The sequence below is a fragment of the Culex quinquefasciatus genome, chromosome 2, assembly GCF_015732765.1.
Source record: "Culex quinquefasciatus strain JHB chromosome 2, VPISU_Cqui_1.0_pri_paternal, whole genome shotgun sequence".
In the NCBI taxonomy this organism is placed as follows: domain Eukaryota; kingdom Metazoa; phylum Arthropoda; class Insecta; order Diptera; family Culicidae; genus Culex; species Culex quinquefasciatus.
The window spans coordinates 157,881,898-157,895,190 of NC_051862.1; the positions used below are offsets into that span (position 1 = coordinate 157,881,898).

Here is a 13,293-nt window from a genome sequence, read left to right on the forward strand (position 1 = left end):
CGATTTTTTTGTTTTTTTTTATCAGACTAAAACAAAAATCATATACGAAAATTCGAAAATTTGTATCTTTTGAAGGATATTTTTGATCGATTTGGTGGATTCGGCAAAGTTGTAGGTATGGATATGGACTACACTGAAAAAAATGATACACGGTAAAATAAATGGTGGATTTTTTATTTCACTTTTTGTCACTAAAACTTGATTTCGAAAAAACACTATTTTTATTTATTTTCTGGTATGTTTTAGAGTAAATCAAATGCCAACTTTTCAGAAATTTCCAGAATGGGCAAAAAATCTATGACCGAGTTATGATTTTTTGAATCAATACAATTTTTTTCAAAAAATCGAAATATTGGTCGCAAAAATTTTTCAACTTCATTTTTCGATATAAAATCGAATTTTCAATCAAAAAGTCCTTTAGTAAAAGTTTGATAAAGTGCACCGTTTTCAAGTTATAGCCATTTTTAGGTAACTTTTTTCAAAATTGTAGCAGTTATTCATTTTTTTAAATTAGTGCCCATGTTTGCCCACTTTTGAAAAAAATATTTTTGAAAAGCAAAGAAAATTCTCTATATTTTGCATTTTCGAACTTTGTTGATACGACGCTTAGTTGCTAATAAATTGCCATGCAAAGGTTAAAAAACAGGAAAATTGATGTTTTCTAAGTCTCACCCAAACAACCCACAATTTTCTAATGGTCCGATTTAAATAGTTCAGATATGAAACAGTCGTGAAATTTTCCGATCTTTTCGAAATCAATATTTTCAAAAATTTAAAATCAAGACTAAAAATTAAAAAGGGGCAAACATTCAACATTATGCCCTTTTAACTGCTCATTTACCTTCGTCCAGTACCAAACAGAATCTAATCATTGCATTGACCAAAAGGGTTTAAATTTGGAATGGAATCAGTTGAAAAATCTTTGAAATATTTTATTTCAAAATCAAAAATGGGCGTAAGAAGATCAACGATGGAAGAATCTTCAGAAAGAAAATCTATTGACGCTCATCAAGAGAAAAAAACGATAAAATCTCGCGCACGAAAGATCGGTAAAAGGAATCTCATAAAATCGTCATCTACAGGTGTAACGTCACACGTCGAAAAATGATCTGTCACTTTTTGCAAATATACAATGTGTGTAAACAGCACGAATTTAATTAATTCACTTGTTGCTAACAATGAGATTCACAAAAAATCATCTACTGATTGATTTTCATCAAAAAGTTCAGGAGCGATTTTCTTTTGCATTATTCGCCTCCTCTCTCTTTCGCGGTTGAAGGCTAGCAAACACGTTCCCGTACTGTTCTCTCTTCTGCTGGTAAACTTTTTATGACACCCCTTTTACACGGAGTTCACAATCACTATCAAACGTTTGTTTCGATAGTGTGCGTGAGCGCCGTGTAAAAAGTGACAGTTCGTCACTTCTTAGTTTGACTTTGGCTAACCAACGGGGTACAAACTAAAAAAGTGTCAAACGAAAAAGTGACCAACCTCCGGGGGTTGAGTGTATATCCCTCTCTCTTTTTTTCTCTCTGGCAGATCTTCTGCAAAAGAGAGAGTTGCAGAAAAGTTCGGGAACGTGCTGCGAAAAAGTCACTTTTGCTGGCTGCAGAATTTTGCAGCAGCTGAAGAAATTCTGCAATTCTGCGGGTACGGGAATAGACCTAAAATTGAACAATTTATCGCAGAGCAAAAAACAAGATTAAAAGATTTCATAGAGAATTCTGATCATGTTAGCGTCCCATCCTCTCCGATTTTACTGCTCTTCAACTGCAGTCACTCTAAGTTTGGTGCTAATTCTGTCTCCCTTACCAGAGGCGCTCTTCTATCTCTCTCGGTTTCCACACGGCTACGTCACGACTGTCATCCACATATAAAGCGAGTGAAGTCAAAATCGAACCAAGTTTTTGGGAGCGTGGCTTTTGAAAATGTCGTATGCGCATCGGACATGAACTACAAAAATAAAAAAAAAACTTTTTTAGTTTTGTTTTCATTTTTACATTTAATCTCAGGGGACAACTAGGGGAACAGCATGTAATTCCGTCAAGGACATAATGTTGGCATACCAACACTGTGGTGTTCAGTGATAGCTAGTTTAAAGCATTTTCGACTGAAATTTAGTAAGTATTCTAAAAGCGCAATTCATTATAAACCAACGGTCAGGAAAAATCAAACTAATTTCATTTTATTTTAAGGAAACTGAAGCTATTCAGTTTTTTAGCTAAGTTGTGTGTTGTGTTGTATTGTATTACTTGAATCGTCAAGTAGAACTTTTTTTATTGATCTAATAATTGTAAAATGTGGAAAAAATGTGCGTCATAATTTTAATTATCTCGCAAATATATGAAAAAGATAGTAAAAACTAACAAAAACATAATTTGGGAACAACATTTATAAATTTATTTCATACGACCTTTTCAAAAACCACACATAAACAATAATGATAGCGGGGAGCTCAGGAAACTGCATGCGTGTCAGATCCCTTGGTTTCCACCATCGAGGAAATAAAATGCTGCCACACGCGCGCAAACAGGTTCTCCCCGCGGCATAACATTATCCGATAAGGCACATTTGCCCGTTTGAGAGCCTATGCTGGCTAATTGGCTTTTTGGTTTAGGTGTAGAATCGTATGCGGTCGCGCACACCGGTCGGTGTCCTCATTCTCGTTATTTTTTTTCGCAGCATCTCTATGTTCGCCACGGAGATCTTCCGCAGTGTCAACGCGTGAGGCGGCGGCGTACGTTGATCTAACGAATCTAATTAGGCAAAGCAGTTTGTCAATGAAGCGCGAATCACGCGTAAGTATCGGTTGAAGGATGTTTTTCGGATCAATCATGAACATTGAACACACGTACTAACACGCTGAAGTTGATTAATTTGAGTAAGCATTTTATTGGAATAGGATAGGAAATATAATATATGAGTTTGTTGCTGAATATTGCTATGCCGTGCTAAAAATAATCTTATGATGAGCTATAGTATTTATCATTTTTCTTAAAATTTCCAACTGAAACTAAATTTAAACCATCAATCCGATCGTGTTTTTTTTTTTTTTTTTTTTGAAAATGTCAAAGTTTATGATAATCTTAAATAACACAATCAAATCAAGTGGCATCCAATCAAATAACTCTTTTCATCGTGTTGCAATATCTAACGCGAATAATAAGCATTTATACGGCAATTACGTTTTTTTTTACATATATTTAGTGCGATTTTCTTTCCGATACACAATAGAACATTCGTTTTTCATACTTCGATTGGGAGATGTATGCGTGCATCTAGCTGCAAACTCGCCTTATCCTGAAAAGAAGCATGAATGTTGTTTTAATATTTTTGATTTACTAATAAAACTTAAAATCTATCTTAGGCAATTGCAAATTTTATTTAGAGATATTGACTCCTCTTTTCCAAATTTCACCGAAAAATCAGAGGGCAAAAAACAACTATTGCAAGACACTTAATTTTCACTGAAAAAACTTGTACATTTTTGAAATTTTATGTCGTTAAGTATTTAAGTATTAAATTATTAAAGTATTAAAGTATTAAAGTATTAAAGTATTAAAGTATTAAAGTATTAAAGTATTAAAGTATTAAAGTATTAAAGTATTAAAGTATTAAAGTATTAAAGTATTAAAGTATTAAAGTATTAAAGTATTAAAGTATTAAAGTATTAAAGTATTAAAGTATTAAAGTATTTAAGTATTTAAGTATTTAAGTATTTAAGTATTTAAGTATTTAAGTATTTAAGTATTTAAGTATTTAAGTATTGAAGTATTGAAGTATTGAAGTATTGAAGTATTGAAGTATTGAAGTATTGAAGTATTGAAGTATTTAAGTATTTAAGTATTTAAGTATTTAAGTATTTAAGTATTTAAGTATTTAAGTATTTAAGTATTTAAGTATTTAAGTATTTAAGTATTTAAGTATTTAAGTATTTAAGTATTTAAGTATTTAAGTATTTAAGTATTTAAGTATTTAAGTATTTAAGTATTTAAGTATTTAAGTATTTAAGTATTTAAGTATTTAAGTATTTAAGTATTTAAGTATTTTAGTATTTTAGTATTTTAGTATTAAAGTGTTTAAGTATTTAAGTATTTAAGTATTAAAGTATTTTAGTATTTTAGTATATGAGTATTTAAGTATTTAAGTATTTAAGTATTTAAGTATTTAAGTATTTAAGTATTTAAGTATTTAAGTATTGAAGTATTTAAGTATTGAAGTATTTAAGTATTTAAGTATTGAAGTATTTAAGTATTGAAGTATTTAAGTATTTAAGTATTTAAGTATTTAAGTATTTAGTATTTAGTATTTAAGTATTTAAGTATTTAAGTATTTAAGTATTTAAGTATTTAAGTATTTAAGTATTTAAGTATTTAAGTATTTAAGTATTTAAGTATTTAAGTATTTAAGTATTTTAAGTATTTAAGTATTTTAGTATTTTATTTTAGTATTTAAGTGTTTAAGTATTTAGTATTTAAGTATTAAAGTATTTTAGTATTTTAGTATTTAAGTATTTAAGTATTTAATTTATTTAAGATTTAAGTATTTAAGTATTTAAGTATTTAATATTGAGTATTTAAGTATTGAAGTATTTAAGTATTTAAGTATTTAAGTATTTAAGTATTTAACATTTAAGTATTTAAGTATTTAAGTATTGAAGTATTGAAGTATTTAAGTATTGAAGTATTTAAGTATTTAAGTATTTAAGTATTTAAGTATTTAGTAGTAGTATTTAAGTATTTTAGTATTTTAGTATTTTAGTATTTAAGTGTTTAAGTATTTAAGTATTTAAGTATTAAAGTATTTTAGTATTTTAGTATATAGTATTTAAGTATTTAAGTATTTAAGTATTTAAGTATTTAAGTATTTAAGTATTTAGTATAAGTATTTAAGTATTAAGTATTTAAGTATTTAAGTATTTAAGTATTGAAGTATAAGTATTTAAGTATTTAAGTATTTAAGTATTTAAGTATTTAAGTATTTAAGTATTTAAGTATTTAAGTATTTAAGTATTTAAGTATTTAAGTATTTAAGTATTTAAGTATTTAAGTATTTAAGTATTTAAGTATTTTAGTATTTAAGTATTTAGTATTTAAGTATTTAAGTATTTAACATTACATTTAAGTATTTAGTATTTTAGTATTTACATTTAAGTATTTAAGTATTTAAGTATTTTAGTATTTAATATTTAAGTATTTTAGTATTTTAGTATTTTAGTATTTTAGTATTTGTGTTAAGTATTTAAGTATTTAAGTATTAAAGTATTTTAGTATTTTAGTATGAGTATTTAAGTATTTAAGTATTTAAGTATTTAAGTATTTAAGTATTTAAGTATTAAGTATTGAAGCCATAAGTATTTAAGTATTGAAGTATTTAAGTAGTATTTAACATTTAAGTATTTAAGTATTTAAGTATTTAAGTATTGAAGTATTGAAGTATTTAAGTATTGAAGTATTTAAGTATTTAAGTATTTAAGTATTTAAGTATTTAAGTATTTAAGTATTTTAGTATTTTAGTATTTTAGTATTTAAGTGTTTAAGTATTTAAGTATTTAAGTATTAAAGTATTTTAGTATTTTAGTTAATATTTAAGTATTTAAGTATTTAAGTATTTAAGTATTTAAGTATTTAATTGAAGTATTTATTAAGTATTTAAGTATTTAAGTATTTAAGTATTGGAAGTATTTAAGTATTTAAGTATTTAAGTATTTAAGTATTTAAGTATTTAAGTATTTAAGTATTTAAGTATTTAAGTATTAAGTATTTAAGTATTTAAGTATTTAAGTATTTAAGTATTTAAGTATTTTAGTTATTTAAGTATTTAAGTATTTAAGTATTTAAGTATTTAAGTATTTAAGTATTTAAGTATTTAAGTATTTAAGTATTTAAGTATTTAAGTATTTAAGTATTTAAGTATTTTAGTATTTAAGTATTTAAGTATTTTAAGATTTAGAAGTGTTTAAGAAACATTTAAGTATTTTGTAGTATTTTAGTATTTAGTATTTAAGTGTTTAGTATTTAAGTATTTAAGTATTTACATTTAAGTATTTAAATATTTAAGTATTTAGTATTTAAGTATTTAAGTATTTAAATATTTATATTTAAGTATTTTAGCATATTTTAGTATTTTAGTATTTTAGTATTTAAGTATTTTAGTATTTTAGTATTTTGTAGTATTTTTAGTATTTTAGTATTTTAGTTATTTTAGTATTTTAGTATTTAAGGTTTAAGTATTTAAGTATTTAAGTATTAAAGTATTTTAAAGTATTTTAGTATATTAGTTATTAAGTATTTAAGTATTTAAGTATTAAGTATTTAGTATTTAGTATTTAGTATTTAAGTATTTAAGTATTTAAGTATTGAAGTATTTAAGTATTTAAGTATTTAAGTATTGAAGTATTTAAATTAATTGAAGTATTTAAGTATTTAAGTATTTAAGTATTTAAGTATTTAAGTATTTAAGCATTTAAGTATTTAAGTATTTAAGTATTTAGTATTTAAGTATTTAAGTATTTAAGTATTTAAGTATTTAGTATTTAAGTATTTAAGTATTTAACATTTAAGTATTTAGTATTTAAGTATTTTTTAATATTTGAGTATTTCTTGTTATTATTTAAGTATTTAAGTATTTAAGTATTTAAGCATTTAAGTATTTAAATATTTAATATTTAGTATTTAGTATTTAAGTATTTAAATATTTAAGTATTTAAGTATTTTAGTATTTTAGTATTTTAGTATTTTATTGTTTTAGTATTTTAGTATTTTGTATTTTAGTATTTTAATATTTTAGTATTGTTAGTATTTTAATATTTTAAGTATTTAGTATTTAAGTATTTTAGTATTTTAGTATTTAAGTGTTTAAGTATTTAAGTATTTAAGTGTTTAGTATTTAAGTATTAAAGTATTTTAGTATTTTAGTATATGAGTATTTAAGTATTTAAGTATTTAAGTATTTAAGTATTTAAGCTATTTAAGTATTGAAGCATTGAAGTATTTGTACATTGAAGTATTTAAGTATTTAAGCATTTAAGCATTTAAGTATTTAAGCATTTAAGCATTTACATTGAAGCATTGAAGTATTTAAGTATTGAAGTATTTAAGTATTTAAGTATTTAAGTATTTAAGTATTGAAGTATTTAAGTATTTAAGTATTTAAGTATTTAAGTATTGAAGTATTTAAGTATTTAAGTATTTAAGTATTTAAGTATTTAAGTATTTAAGTATTTAAGTATTTAAGTATTTAAGTATTTAAGTATTGAAGTATTGAAGTATTTAAGTATTGAAGTATTTAAGTATTTAAGTATTTAAGTATTTAAGTATTTAAGTATTTAAGTATTTAAGTATTTTAGTATTTTAGTATTTTAGTATTTAAGTGTTTAAGTATTTAAGTATTTAAGTATTTTAGTATTTTAGTATTTTAGTATATGAGTATTTAAGTATTTAAGTATTTAAGTATTTAAGTATTTAAGTATTTAAGTATTTAAGCATTAGCATTTAAGTATTTAAGTATTTAAGCATTGAAGTATTTAAGTATTGAAGTATTTAAGCATTTAAGTATTTAAGTATTTAAGTATTTAAGTATTTAAGTATTTAGCATTTAAGTATTTAAGTATTTAAGTATTTAAGTATTTAAGTATTTAAGTATTTAAGTATTTAAGTATTTAAGTATTTTAGTATTTAAGTATTTAAGTATTTAGTATTTACATTTAAGTATTTAAGTATTTAAGTATTTAAGTATTTTAGTATTTAAGTATTTAAGTATTTAAGTATTTAGTATTTTAGTATTTAAGTATTTAAGTATTTTAGGATTTTAAGTATTTAAGTATTTAAGTGTTTAAGCATTTAAGTATTTTAGTATTTTAGTATTTTAGTATTTAAGTGTTTAAGTATTTAAGTATTTAAGTATTTAAGTATTTAAGCATTTAAATATTTAAGTATTTTAGTATTTAAGTATTTAAGTATTTAAATATTTAAGTATTTGTATTTTATATTTTAGTATTTTAGTATTTTAGTATTTTAGTATTTTAGTATTTTAGTATTTTAGTATTTTAGTATTTTAGTATTTTAGTATTTTAGTATTTAAGTGTTTAAGTATTTAAGTATTTAAGTATTAAAGTATTTTAGTATTTTAGTATATGAGTATTTAAGTATTTAAGTATTTAAGTATTTAAGTATTTAAGTATTTAAGTATTTAAGTATTTAAGTATTTTAGTATTTTAGTATTTTAGTATTTAAGTGTTTAAGTATTTAAGTATTTAAGTATTAAAGTATTTTAGTATTTTAGTATATGAGTATTTAAGTATTTAAGTATTTAAGTATTTAAGTATTTAAGTATTTAAGTATTTAAGTATTGAAGTATTTAAGTATTTAAGTATTTAAGTATTGAAGTATTTAAGTATTGAAGTATTTAAGTATTTAAGTATTTAAGTATTTAAGTATTTAAGTATTTAAGTATTTAAGTATTTAAGTATTTAAGTATTTAAGTATTTAAATATTTAAGTATTTTAGTATTTAAGTGTTTAAGTATTTAAGTATTTAAGTATTAAAGTATTTTAGTATTTTAGTATATGAGTATTTAAGTATTTAAGTATTTAAGTATTTAAGTATTTAAGTATTTAAGTATTTAAGTATTTAAGTATTTTAGTATTTTAGTATTTTAGTATTTAAGTGTTTAAGTATTTAAGTATTTAAGTATTAAAGTATTTTAGTATTTTAGTATATGAGTATTTAAGTATTTAAGTATTTAAGTATTTAAGTATTTAAGTATTTAAGTATTTAAGTATTGAAGTATTTAAGTATTTAAGTATTTAAGTATTTAAGTATTGAAGTATTTAAGTATTGAAGTATTTAAGTATTTAAGTATTTAAGTATTTAAGTATTTAAGTATTTAAGTATTTAAGTATTTAAGTATTTAAGTATTTAAATATTTAAGTATTTTAGTATTTAAGTATTTAAGTATTTAAATATTTAAGTATTTAAGTATTTTAGTATTTTAGTATATGAGTATTTAAGTATTTAAGTATTTAAGTATTTAAGTATTTAAGTATTTAAGTATTTAAGTATTTAAGCATTGAAGTATTTAAGCATTTAAGTATTTACACATATTGAAGCATTGAAGCATTTAAGTATTTAAGTATTTAAGTATTTAAGTATTTAAGTATTTAAGTATTTAAGTATTTAAGTATTTAAGTATTTAAGTATTTAAGTATTTAAGTATTTACATTGAAGTATTTAAGTATTTAAGTATTTAAGTATTTAAGTATTTAAGTATTTAAGTATTTAAGTATTGAAGTATTGAAGTATTTAAGTATTGAAGTATTTAAGTATTTAAGTATTTAAGTATTTAAGTATTTAAGTATTTAAGTATTTTAGTATTTTAGTATTTTAGTATTTAAGTGTTTAAGTATTTAAGTATTTAAGTATTTTAGTATTTTAGTATTTTAGTATATGAGTATTTAAGTATTTAAGTATTTAAGTATTTAAGTATTTAAGTATTTAAGTATTTAAGTATTGAAGTATTTAAGCATTTAAGTATTTAAGTATTGAAGTATTTAAGTATTGAAGTATTTAAGTATTTAAGTATTTTAGTATTTAAGTATTTAAGTATTTAAGTATTTAAGTATTTAAGTATTTAAGTATTTAAGTATTTAAGTATTTTAGTATTTAAGTATTTAAGTATTTAAGTATTTAAGTATTTTAGTATTTAAGTATTTAAGTATTTTAGTATTTAAGTATTTAAGTATTTAAGTATTTAAGTATTTTAGTATTTAAGTATTTAAGTATTTTAGGATTTAAGTATTTAAGTATTTAAGTGTTTAAGTATTTAAGTATTTTAGTATTTTAGTATTTTAGTATTTAAGTGTTTAGTATTTGTATTTAAGTATTTAAGTATTTAAGTATTTAAATATTTAAGTATTTTAGTATTTAAGTATTTAAGTATTTAAATATTTAAGTATTTAAGTATTTTAGTATTTTAGTATTTTAGTATTTTAGTATTTTAGTATTTTAGTATTTTAGTATTTTAGTATTTTAGTATTTTAGTATTTTAGTATTTTAGTATTTAAGTGTTTAAGTATTTAAGTATTTAAGTATTAAAGTATTTTAGTATTTTAGTATATGAGTATTTAAGTATTTAAGTATTTAAGTATTTAAGTATTTAAGTATTTAAGTATTTAAGTATTTAAGTATTTTAGTATTTTAGTATTTTAGTATTTAAGTGTTTAAGTATTTAAGTATTTAAGTATTAAAGTATTTTAGTATTTTAGTATATGAGTATTTAAGTATTTAAGTATTTAAGTATTTAAGTATTTAAGTATTTAAGTATTTAAGATTGAAGTATTTAAGTATTTAAGTATTTAAGTATTGAAGTATTTAAGCATTGAAGCATTTAAGTATTTAAGTATTTAAGTATTTAAGTATTTAAGTATTTAAGTATTTAAGTATTTAAGTATTTAAGCATTTAAGTATTTAAGTATTTAAGCATTTAAGTATTTACATTTAAGTATTTTAGTATTTAAGTATTTAAGTATTTAGTATTTACATTTAAGCATTTAAGTATTTAAGTATTTAAGTATTTTAGTATTTAAGTATTTAAGTATTTAAGCATTTAAGTATTTTAGTATTTAAGTATTTAAGTATTTTAGGATTTAAGTATTTAAGTATTTAAGTGTTTAAGTATTTAAGTATTTTAGTATTTTAGTATTTTAGTATTTAAGTGTTTAAGTATTTAAGTATTTAAGTATTTAAGTATTTAAGTATTTAAGTATTTAAGTATTTAAGTATTTTAGTATTTTAGTATTTTAGTATTTAAGTGTTTAAGTATTTAAGTATTTAATATTTTAGTATTTTAGTATTTTAGTATATGAGTATTTAAGTATTTAAGTATTTAAGTATTTAAGTATTTAAGTATTTAAGTATTTAAGTATTTAAGTATTTAAGTATTTAAGCATTGAAGTATTTAAGCATTTAAGTATTTAAGTATTTAAGTATTTTAGTATTTAAGTATTTAAGTATTTAAGTATTTAAGTATTTTAGTATTTAAGTATTTAAGTATTTTAGGATTTAAGTATTTAAGTATTTAAGTGTTTAAGTATTTAAGTATTTTAGTATTTTAGTATTTTAGTATTTAAGTGTTTAAGTATTTAAGTATTTAAGTATTTAAGTATTTAAGTATTTAAGTATTTAAGTATTTAAGTATTTTAGTATTTTAGTATTTTAGTATTTAAGTGTTTAAGTATTTAAGTATTTAAGTATTTTAGTATTTTAGTATTTTAGTATATGAGTATTTAAGTATTTAAGTATTTAAGTATTTAAGTATTTAAGTATTTAGTATTTAAGTATTTAAGCATTTAAGTATTTAAGCATTGAAGCATTGAAGTATTTAAGTATTTAAGTATTTAAGTATTGAAGCATTTAAGTATTGAAGTATTTAAGCATTTAAGTATTTAAGTATTTAAGTATTTAAGTATTTAAGTATTTAAGTATTTAAGTATTTAAGTGTTTAAGTATTTTAGTATTTAAGTATTTTAGTATTTTAGTATTTTAGTATTTAAGTGTTTAAGTATTTAAGTATTTAAGTATTTAAGTATTTAAGTATTTAAATATTTAAGTATTTTAGTATTTAAGTATTTAAGTATTTAAATATTTAAGTATTTAAGTATTTTAGTATTTTAGTATTTTAGTATTTTAGTATTTTAGTATTTTAGTATTTTAGTATTTTAGTATTTTAGTATTTTAGTATTTTAGTATTTTAGTATTTTAGTATTTTAGTATTTTAGTATTTAAGTGTTTAAGTATTTAAGTATTTAAGTGTTTAAGTATTTAAGTATTTAAGTATTAAAGTATTTTAGTATTTTAGTATATGAGTATTTAGTATTTAAGTATTTAAGTATTTAAGTATTTAAGTATTTAAGTATTGAAGTATTGAAGTATTTAAGCATTGAAGTATTTAAGTATTAAGTATTTAAGTATTTAAGTATTTAAGTATTTAAGTATTTAAGTATTGAAGTATTGAAGTATTTAAGTATTGAAGTATTTAAGTATTTAAGTATTTAAGTATTTAAGTATTGAAGTATTTAAGTATTTAAGTATTTAAGTATTTAAGTATTGAAGTATTTAAGTATTGAAGTATTTAAGTATTTAAGTATTTAAGTATTTAAGTATTTAAGTATTTAAGTATTTAAGTATTTTAGTATTTTAGTATTTTAGTATTTAAGTATTTAAGTATTTAAGTATTTAAGTATTTTAGTATTTTAGCATTTTAGTATATGAGTATTTAAGCATTTAAGTATTTAAGTATTTAAGTATTTAAGTATTTAAGCATTTAAGTATTGAAGTATTTAAGTATTTAAGTATTTAAGTATTGAAGTATTTAAGTATTGAAGTATTTAAGTATTTAGTATTTGTATTTAAGTATTTAAGTATTTAAGTATTTAAGTATTTAAGTATTTAAGTATTTAAGTATTTAAGTATTTAAGTATTTAAGTATTTAAGTATTTAAGTATTTAAGCATTTAGTATTTTAAGTATTTAAGTATTTAAGTATTTAAGTATTTAAGTATTTAAGTATTTAAGCATTTTAGTATTTAAGTATTTAAGTATTTAAGTATTTAAGTATTTTAGTATTTAAGTATTTAAGTATTTTAGGATTTAAGTATTTAAGTATTTAAGTGTTTAAGTATTTAAGTATTTTAGTATTTTAGTATTTTAGTATTTAAGTGTTTAAGTATTTAAGTATTTAAGTATTTAAGTATTTAAGTATTTAAATATTTAAGTATTTTAGTATTTAAGTATTTAAGTATTTAAATATTTAAGTATTTAAGTATTTTAGTATTTTAGTATTTTAGTATTTTAGTATTTTAGTATTTTAGTATTTTAGTATTTTAGTATTTTAGTATTTTAGTATTTTAGTATTTTAGTATTTAAGTGTTTAAGTATTTAAGTATTTAAGTATTAAAGTATTTTAGTATTTTAGTATATGAGTATTTAAGTATTTAAGTATTTAAGTATTTAAGTATTTAAGTATTTAAGTATTTAAGTATTTAAGTATTTTAGTATTTTAGTATTTTAGTATTTAAGTGTTTAAGTATTTAAGTATTTAAGTATTAAAGTATTTTAGTATTTTAGTATATGAGTATTTAAGTATTTAAGCATTTAAGCATTTGCATTTAAGTATTTAAGTATTTAAGCATTGAAGTATTTAAGTATTTAAGTATTTAAGTATTGAAGCATTTAAGCATTGAAGTATTTAACATTTAAGTATTTAAGTATTTAAGTATTTAAGTATTTAGTATTTA

At 19.6% G+C, this 13,293-nt stretch overlaps 1 protein-coding gene across 1 annotated transcript in view; it reads right to left on the minus strand.

Moving 5' to 3' along the window:
• Positions 1-2,973: 2,973 nt before the first annotated feature.
• LOC6032500 (hepatocyte growth factor-regulated tyrosine kinase substrate) overlaps positions 2,974-13,293 on the minus strand; it is a 41,057-nt gene continuing 30,737 nt past the window's right edge. Inside the window, exon 5 of the mRNA XM_038255397.1 lies at positions 2,974-3,300. The gene's annotated coding sequence lies outside the window, so the exon portion shown is untranslated. The remainder of the gene's footprint in view (positions 3,301-13,293) is intronic.